Genomic DNA, 10,597 nt, shown 5'->3' with positions numbered 1-10,597 from the left:
CTTTCTGAAAGGATACTTTTTTCTCTCCCACAATCCAGTTGGTATCATCAGTTTGGTACTGGTTCAGTAGAATGGAATTGATGACACAGGATTATCTTTGCCCAACCCAAATGAGTCTATGTAACCAATTTTTTAGCTAACACAGATTTTCCTACCTCTCTGGTAATCCTTGCTATGAAGGATATGTTCCTTTCATAAGGAAAGAGATATTCCTTACATTCAAAAAAACACAACCCTTTGAATGCAAATAAAATGACTAATACTTCTTTAAGCTCATCGTGGTTCCATGCAGTAACTTAAATGAGAGGCTATTAGTTCATCTGTGACTGAAAACCGAAACCAGATGGATTAGCTTGTTAGAGTTCTCACAAAATATAGCTATGAATTATGGACACAGTGGGAAATACATTTTTTTCAGTTGTCTTCTTTTAAGCTTCTCTTTCCGCTGTTTCATTATACTAGGCTTTTAGAAAATTGTTGCATCTAATCTCTTCTAAAAAGTCTTATTGAGTAAGAGGGAAGGAACAGATGATTTTTTTGAATGTAAAATGTAGCTCAAAGATGAAACACAAGTTTGCTGGGGACAATTCATAAACCCTACATATTCTACTACTCTCTCTTCTGTCAAGGAGAAAGCAAATTTGAACTACAGTTACAACAACAGGAAAAAGAGATATTGGTCACCTTTTAAAAGCATATTTATTTTGAGTCTTTGCATGAATTTAGGACTAATTAATTAATATAATGGTGCCTCCTCTTCATTGTTCTTTGTACATGAACATGCCTAGTGAAACAAGTTCATCAAATTTGACATAAAGATACCAAGAGTGTGAATCGTAAGGAACTTTATTGGGTAACAGGCAGCTAGATATCCAGCTTGGTCAGGACAGTACAATTGTATGCATGCCAAGAAACACAACTTTATATGCGTAAGGAAGTTTTACCAGGAAAATGACATGTATTGCATTTCAACTCATAAATGCACTTTTTTGGTTGTAAAGAGCTTCCGCTCTGAGAGTTCTGGCAGCAGAAGTGTGCTTTTGAGTCCCATTCCTGTTCACACTGGAGTCAGTGAGAAGGCCTCCACTGCTGTGAGAGAGAGTGGATTTGTTGGATTGCTCAGCGTATTTCAAGAACACTAGGCCGTCTCACATTTCTTTGAATCCAATAAATAGTGTGGATGCTCAGTGCCTGCCAAAAATTCCTGAAAAGGTTCATCAGGACTCATCATACCAACATCTTTCTACTATACAACATGCCTCAACTGTAACTGTTAGGGTAACTGTCATGCCTCAGCTCTTAGCTGTCAGGTTAATTGCCATGCCTGTTTGGCCTTCGCTTGGTCTACTGGGACTATCAAGTAGTGTACCACTATAGAACTTTGGAGCTAGTAACCTGAATCAAATTTAATTTATTGTATCATAAAATATGAGTCTTGGATACATATCTAGTATCAACTTAATTGGTTTTATTGTGGATGTAGATATCTATCTACAAGACTGAGATACCAAACAGCCATTAGATGAGAGTAAGTTTTGTTTCTGACTAGCTTCACTTTTATTTAAAGGAAATAATGCAGTCTGGATAGTGTCAGTTTAGAGGGCTATTCAGTCTCCCAAGCTGTTACCTTTATTACACATAGGTGAGCTGATTCCCATCAGAACCCATGGAAAGACTGCCAGTGTTTTCCATGAAAGATGAACTAAACCCTTTTCAAGCCCTCAAATGAAACAAGACACAATGCATGTGATTCTTCTCACCTAACTTCAAGTATTGAATTCAGCTGCCTAAGTATCAGTGCAGATTGTGATTTTTAACTCCTTAATGTATTTGAGACATCTGCACAGGGCTGCCAGGACCAACAGGAGAGAGTTATGCCTTTCTGGAGTGTCAGTGCCCTTTTGCAGACCAGACGGAATACCCTGGAGCCGCTCAAATGGTAGCAGATCCATATGTGTGCAACCAAATTGAGTCCTAGGTAGTTGTAATGTACACATCTACATGTAACTCGAGTGTCCAGGCTAATCTTAACATTGATAGTGTTAATATATCAGTAAAATACAAAGAATTATTTGTCTAATCTGAAAGTAGACATCCACATTTAAGCAAATGAATCGCACCTTAATCTTAATTGACGATATTCATCAAATTAACTAAATATTCCACTCTTCTATAACTCGAAGTTTGTAACAGTAAAAATAGCTGAAGAGTCTTTGTTTTGTGGTTGACCACCGACACTGTACTGAAGTTTTCGCTTCTCTGATAGTGCCTCCAGATTGATACATAAGGATTTTCTCTCCTCTGAGAAATGAGGCTCTCCAGCTCATATAATTTTCTGTATCTCCCCCAAATCTAGTAAAGCTGTTTCAGTTTAGGCATAGACAGAAATCTAAGAGGGACCTGTCAGACTGAAGAAACAGACATTTTAATAAGACATCTAAGTTCCCTCTACATTGTGCCTTTTCACTAGGTAACTCGGTTTGATATTTCTAGATGTGTCTTGAAATCTGTATTTGTATTGTGGAACTTGTACATACTGTGAAGATTTTGGCCTGGATAATAAAGAACCTAGTTATCAGCTGTTGATTTGAAGGTTTCTTAAACTGTAAGGCATTTTCTTCAAGTCAGCCACTATACAAACTTGGGTTATGAGCTCTCCAGATCTTGTAAAGAAATGCAAGCTTGGAGTAGCCAAAATCTGAATGCAAGCTGTGATCTCAAAGAACTCCCAGCTGCTAGTGATTCAGAATATGGCAGTCTTCCCTCCAACTCAGCATCAAACCAATGCCTGATGTGCTTCAAAGAGGCACTGTACTGCTGAGAAATATAAACCTGATTCTTGGTGACATGTGGTCAGTTAAAGATCTCTTGGAACATTTCACAAGGGAAAAGACATTAACCTTGGTGTCCTGGCCAGATTATATATTATTAATAAAAACGAGTCTAGAACATTTGGGGTCTAGTTTTCTATTCCTCACCCTGAGTTGGGTGCCAGGATCTCTCCTGGTGCCTTCAATTCAAATGAGTTCCACCAACTAAAAGCTGCATTGGATTTGGCCCTAGAATCAGTCCCCTTCTAGATCTGCTGTCAGCTGGGCATTGGGAAATTCACCAGAAGAAGATGGGCTTTTTTTCTACTTTGGTTTTGATGCTGTCAGGTGAGTAGGAGTTATTTGAACTCCAAAGGCAGAAGTGGAAATCAATCATTACAAAAATGGGGAAAAAAAATTTTAGTGTTGCTAAATCATATTTACTCACTAAATATTGATACCAGATAAGTTGTCATTTATTGATAAAAACTTTTCAACATGATAAATGTTTTAATCTAAAAGGTTTTGTGAAACATATTATAAGATGTGGAATACTTAGGAGGAGAGAAAAACAAAAGGAGGACAGGTTGGTTTATATATGAACAAGCACAATTTTTGAAAATATCTTGAGTATGATATGTAGGGACAAATATTGTCAGACTTGACTGATTAGTTTGGCAAACTTAAATTTTGGGATACTTGCACCCAGTGTCTGAGATACCCCCGTAAATTTGCATTGAAAGGCACAACTTGTCCCTAAGCAATCTGATATACACCATTAGGAACAGGTTTTTTATTATTCTGTGGAATATTTTGCCATTAAAACAACTTTTCAGCCTGACATGAAACAATATAAAATGAGATCCTTTTACAGAACCCTTGAGAAATATAGTTATAGATTGAAAATGGACTGATTTAACTTGGATAAATCATATAATTTAATTATTGTGAAGTTCATCACAACCAAGTCAGACATCTGAGATAAGAGTTACTTCTTTAAATGTGGGGGGTAAAGGAGGCAGAGGGGGAATGGAGACACATGAGGAGAGAGATACTTCAAGAAGCCAGATGAGAAGACAAAGGTGAGGTTAAACAAAGTAATTCTGATGAGACAACCTCTCAAGAACTTGTGGAAGTTGCTAGTGATAGATGAGATGGGAGCCAATAGGAGCTGGTGTGGGTGAGGTGAAAAGAAGTAACAGTTATTTCCAGAGACTGGGATGAAAATAGGAAGTTTGAATTTCAAATGAAGAGAATGAGGGGCCTGTGGTAGGGAGGAATCAAGCAGTGGGGCCATCTGGGAATATTTAGAGGAGAGAAATTAGGGAGTCACACTGCAAAAATGGCAGAGTTCTGCACCAGCAGCAAATATCTCTGAAATCCCATATGAGGATAGTCTGAAAGATACCTTCCATCTCCTTCTTAACCCTTGCTGTTCCGTACAAGTGAAATTAAGCCATTATTGCCATAAATTACTCTGTGATACACAGTCTACATAGTAGCTCCCAAACATCGGTCTTTCTGAGGATTCAACTCTGCTATGATTTTGCAGCATGGAAATCTAATTCTTCATTCCACTGAAAAAAAACAAACCAAACCAAATAAACCACAACCAAAACCATTGTCTTGCACACACACAAAAATTAGCAATATAGTGGAATTTTATAGTATCAGTTGATTTTAGAATTTACCTACCAGATAGGGTGTCACAGAAAGGGCTTGTAGGGACATACCCATTTTTTTAAAAAATCCTGTCCCTGAAGGAAGGATAGTTGTTCAGCAATGTTAGACTGCTGAGAATAAATAATGTGTAGCAGCAAAATCATAAGTATTTACAGGACTTTACTAGTCTTATCCCAACCACCTCCCATCTGGACCCTTGCATTTTCATGGTCAGAGAAAATGGTTGGAACTGTAAAAGGCAATTGTCAAAAGCTTGTCTAAAAAAATCCAAACAACAGAGACAGGCTAAAATCCCCCCTGTGTGAGAATGGTCCAGAATTCTGTTCCTTGCTTCCAGAATGAGTCCTCCAATCAGTATATTGCTATTTAAAATATGACCAAATCTCTTTCTCCTCCACCAGATCTGAAGAGAAGAATTAGGCAAATGTGCAGTCAAAGATGACACCCAGATGCCTCAGTGCAGAAGCAATTTCAGTCCTGATTTGGTTTCACTGCAGTGACTGACAGACTGCCATGTTACACTTGGCCTGTTTCTAAAATGTTCAGCTACCTGGTTTTGAGGAATTCCACCTCCTCTCAGTTGCCTGTGTCTTTGTGGCACTATGTAATGCCAAGCAGCCCCTCTACAGCCTTTGAAAGCTGAAACTCACCCTAAACCTACTAACAGAGGATTTGTGGCTTAGTGCAGTGCCTTCTTCCTTCTATAAGAACAGTAGGAAGGGCTGCAGAGAGAGGGACTGGAACAGAAAGCTTTGAGACCCTTTGAGCTGACTGAATGGCAGCTCAGTGGAGAGAGAGAAGAGCATGCCATTTGGAACCTGACTTGTTCACTGCTGTTTTTCCTGAATACCAAGAAACTGGCAGATCCATAAAAGAACCTGTCCTCCCAACTCATCCTGCCAAAACCATCCAAAAATAAAAAGAAATAAAATCATCCAAGCTGCATGAGTTTGTGCACTGATACTGATGGGCTTTTTGAATCCTTGTTTTCCCTTGCAACATTGAACATCATGCTATTTAAGTTTCTTTTCAGATTTGATCTCAACTGCAAACACTGGTATATTCATCTTGGACTCTTCCATATGTAGTCACTGCTCTTTCATAAGAACTCTGAAATGCAGCTGCTCCATGACAAGTAAAGGATGAGAAAACAGGCATGCATGACTCCTTGACTAGTAAAATTTTCCAAAGACTGGGCCAGGCTCACACAGACGTCCTGGGGACAGCAGTAAATATACATTCCCTTGGGTTCTTTGGAGTGGAGAGAAGGCAAGCATCTCATCTTTTTCCTTCCTCATGTAAAAAAATACCCATAAGGTCTGCACGTCTCCAAATATATTTTATGCTCTGATTTCACTGTAGTAATATGATTCAGTAATTCAATTATGCAAATTCCTCTAACTTAGAGTGCCTATTATTTGCTCTTCTTTTATCCAGTCATGACCAAAAAAAACATGACAGTTTTAACCTATTTGGTTAAAGCATTTGGTAAAAAGAATTTGGTGAGAATACTGATTAAAAATTTTTTTCATCATGAAAAATTGTGGGAGATTTCATACGCAAGGCAGCTCTTGGCCCTGAATAGGAGTGTGAAGCAGACGTGAAAGAGGTATAACACCCATCTGTCTTTCAGTGTGGCTTCGATAATAATATGCAGAATTTCAACAGGCATCTACATTGAGGGGGTGGCAAGCAGAAAGCCTTGTGACAGCTAGTGAGTTTTCACAGATACTCATCCGTGGAGACAAACCAGAGAAATGTGATTAATGGGCTGGAAAAACATGATCTTGATGGGCACTGTAGTTTGTGCTACAATGTTTCTTCACACTGCACACATCTGTCACAAACGGGCTCATGAAATCATTTGCCATTTGCTTTATCTGCAGAAACATTCTTTGTGTGCTGACATCATCCAAAGCGTGCCAGGGTAAGCAAATAAATCCCTATGGCAAACAGCTTGGTCTAACAGTAACACCTGTCTTCTTAACTTGCTTTTGCCAATTATTTTACAGGGCTAAGCTGATAAAAATGCCCATAGCTTGGGTGAGAAGGTCTAACGACCATCTTTGAAGTCTAGTCCTTTCACTCAAAGTTAGTCTGAGTCACAGAGTTAGGCTGGGAGTTCCAGTTTAAAATACAGTAGTGGTGGCAGGATGTGAGAAAACTGCTGCTTCCAAATCAGAAGCACCGTCTAGTGTGAGAAGTGTCAGTTCAGACTTTCTCTATTCTTCTTCAAGGATCTGTTTTAAGTCTTAAGTCACCATAAATGAGAGGACGATGGCCCTATGGACTGACCCAAAAATATCACACTTATGTTCTTATCTTCTTCACTTGTTCTCCACTTCATGGTTTCACTCATCCTATCAACGTCTCTACCCTGGCTTTTGAGTTCTACTAGCTGCTTTCTTCTGCCATCATTCAGCCTTCAAAAGGAAAACTCAGGCAGTGTTATACTTCTCCTCATTGTGCTTATGTTCTCTCCTCAGAAGTAGTTCTACTTACTTTCAAGTTCTAGGCCTCTAACTTAAACCAAAGTTTCCAACTGTTACAATTTCATGGCAAGTCTTGAAAATGTGTTTTTCTTAAAACATTAACTACTGCAGTAATTTGAGAGTCTCCATTCCATAATAAAACAATTTTCTAGCTCTTATTTCATGGAAGCTCAGAAATACAACTCCCAGGCTTATAAAAAGAAGACAATAAAAAGAAACAAAATATAGATTATTAATTCTTAAATTTATAATTAGAAAAAGGCTCAGGAGTTTGAAAACCTGAGGTTGGCACTTTCTTCAGCAGTCTTCCTTTGGACTGATTGTTTAATTAGATAAATTTGATGAGAAAAGCATCATGTACCCTAGGCAGGCACCATTTTTACATTAAATTCCCTAATTTTTCCTAAGTGAAATTGAACAATTTATCCTTTCATGGATTAAGTATCATAAAGCTTTCTTCATGAATTTAAACTTTCTACTCTAATTTATAGAATTAATTCTATATTTGTTTCTGTAATTAATTTTAGAATTCTGTTTCAGCTTTCCAGTCCTCATCCCTCTTGGCACCCACTGTGCAGACCCTCTCACAGAAAGACTGGCGGATATCCAGTGACATCCACACCACCCTTCTACAATGCCAAGCCACCATAAAAAGAATCATAAAATCTGCAGGCCCCTGAACCTTGTTACTCTGCCAGCAAGGAAAAAAACAGTCACAGAAAATGGGATGGTAACAAGAAAAATTAGGGAAGAGATGGAAGACAGAAGGATGTTGATTTTGTGACGTTTTAGAGAATATGCATAGTTATATCCTAAATACCTAGTGACACCAATAATGATAGTACAAAGGGAGAAAGTTACATTTATACATGGAATTTGCTCATTTGAAAGAGTAACTAATTTGCAAGAAGTCTTTTCTTACTTGCTGAACAGAATTTAATATAACACACTTGGTATACCTCTATTCACAGCACATCCTCCTCTTGGCAAGATTCTCTAATCTTGCCAATCTTTCCATGAGATAATACATGCCATCTGGAGGAAATGTTTCTCTTCCCCCCACCCTCCCATCTGCTATATATTTTTCTTTGATCTCCCCACCCTCAGCACTTTATCCTCTGATCATCCCTAGACCTCAAACTCTAGCTCTACAACCATTTTCACTTTCAATCTCGCTATTTCTATTTGGGTTTTGCCTTGTGGTTTTATCACACTACTGAAACTACTAGTCTGCAATAGTCTTAACTGAATCCTTCTTTATCTCTAATTCTAATCCATCTTTTTCTTTTCTTTCTCTTGAAATTCTGAATGAGCTTCCTAAATTCATTTTAGGGCTTCTGCTCTCTCATTACATACTCTTTAATCGGGCAGATTGTCCACATTACGATCATAGAATCAGAAACAATGTAGGAAGGGAGTTAAAGATCCTACCTACCCAAGGCAGGATCAGTTCTTTCTGGAGTAATTTCTGAACAAGAACTATGTAAGCTTTCTTATTAAGGCCTTAAAAAACAAAGATATTCCACATTCTCTCCACAAAACTCATCTCTAGTGCTTTGCTCTTTAATTTAAAAATATCAGTCCCTTTAAAAAGATCTTTGTAGTATCAGCCCTAAAGCATTTTGAGCCTTTTCCTCATGAGCTACCCCAGTTAACATGGAGAACAGCTTGTTACCCTCTTTTTACAGCAACCTTTTACATATTTGAATACTCTTATCATGTCTATTTTCTGTCTTCTTTTGTTTTAGACTAAACAATTTCAGATCTCTCAAGCTTAGCCTGAAGGAATTTTAAACCTCTAATGATTTTACACTCTTGAGGATCCTCTCAAACTGATTCACATCTTTTCTGAAGTAGTAAATGCAAACCTAGGCATAAAATTCCAACGGAGACCTTATCAGCAGTAGGAAGGAGGAAATACGAGGGGTGGGTTTGGGTTTTATTTTGTAAGATATACAAAGGTTCTGTGTATTTCAACAAGGGGGAGAGGCTTGGGTAGTTTTGGTATGTTTTTCCCCCTCGATGTGTAGGCTGATGGTCTCTCATAAGCTTGAAAATTTCTATGTGGAACTGTATTGAACCAGTCAGTTCCTGTTTCATTACCGGATTGCTCACTACCTGCCGAACTGCAGTACTTCACACTTTTCCTTATTGAATTGCATCTTATTTACTGGAAACATTTCTCCATTTAAAAAAAATCTTAAATTTCAGTTTTGCTATTATTTTGTCTTGCAGTCAGATGCAGTTATAAGAACAGTGCTGGACTCAAGATATGTTTCTGTGGAAACACCTGACATAATTTCAGGTAGACTATGAAAGATTGATGACTTTTTGGACCTCAGAATACCAAGAAGTTATACATCATAAAGTTTCACCCAGACTTTCACTGTTTACTTACAGAAATATTATCAAAGACAATATAAGAAATATTAGTAATGGCAGCACATACTTAGATGACAGCCACCACTTTTACTCAGTCTACAAACCCTATTATTCTGTTATAGATGAAATATATGTGAGACATGGTATATTCTTAATCATAATGTCTGTTAAATATTACTTTATAGTCTTCTGGAGGCTTATAAGCTGACTTTATTTTTACTCTACTGTGAACTGCACTTCTAGGTTGCTTCCGATAGTTCGTTAAGAGCATCCTAAGGTAAAACATATTGGGCCCAGCCAAGTAGGAAACTTTTATATAAAACTTGCTCTTTCCTTTTAACTTACGGCATTCCAATTCATTCCTTGTTCTTTAACGCACTGTATCCTTTTTGCATGTAGCAGGATCTTGAAGGTTATGTATATTCACAGGGACATATGGGATGAAGTTATTTGAGATTCTAGGCTGTTGTTCAACGGCAAAGCAGAGCACAGAGCAGAGAGAAGCAAAATCCCATTTACGTTTGCATGTTTTCCTCTGATTCACTATAGCCATTTATTAGAAGAATAAGGAGTTTCTATGACTCACGATCATTTCCATGGGACTGTTGGTTCCACAAATTCGAATCACACACACAAGTCTGTGAGTCCTAGAGCAGATGCAGTGTGGGTCTGGCAACATGTCTTGTCTGAGAAACCCACAAAAGTGTGGTTTGAATTGAACAAAATTTATCTTTCTTTCAGATAGTCCCACACATACTGAACTGATAGCAGTTGGTGTCACTGTATCTCTCTTTGAGGAGCTAATAGGAGGTAAGGAACAGTACAGCCATATTTTTACAGAACTACAAACTTAGGTATCCTGCTGAGCAGTGACTTGGCCTTAGTTCTGCCTGTCCACCTAACCCTTCTCAGTGTCTAGCTGAGTTTGCATGTCGGAGCTTCAGACGTGGTAGCTCTTGCCAAATGGCCCTTCATGCAACGTTCGTGTCCTATTAATGGAACAGCCCAGAAGCCCCTACAGGAGAGTGGGACGCAAAGCAGGAAATTTGCATATGACAAGGAGTTTGGTATTTCTTTTCTTTTTGCTTCTGCATAAAACTAAGGCTTCCAACAGTGTATATAAGAAACTAAATCTTCCAGAGTAGATATTTACCTGCAACACCAAAACATCAAAGCCAAGTCCCTGCTCTTGACCAGAAAGATCAGAGAATTGAATCTGGATCTTCTACG

This window comes from Athene cunicularia, assembly GCF_003259725.1.
Source record: "Athene cunicularia isolate RWA chromosome 4 unlocalized genomic scaffold, athCun1 chr4_part1, whole genome shotgun sequence".
Classification (NCBI taxonomy): domain Eukaryota; kingdom Metazoa; phylum Chordata; class Aves; order Strigiformes; family Strigidae; genus Athene; species Athene cunicularia.
Note: the sequence above shows the minus strand (reverse complement) of the source record.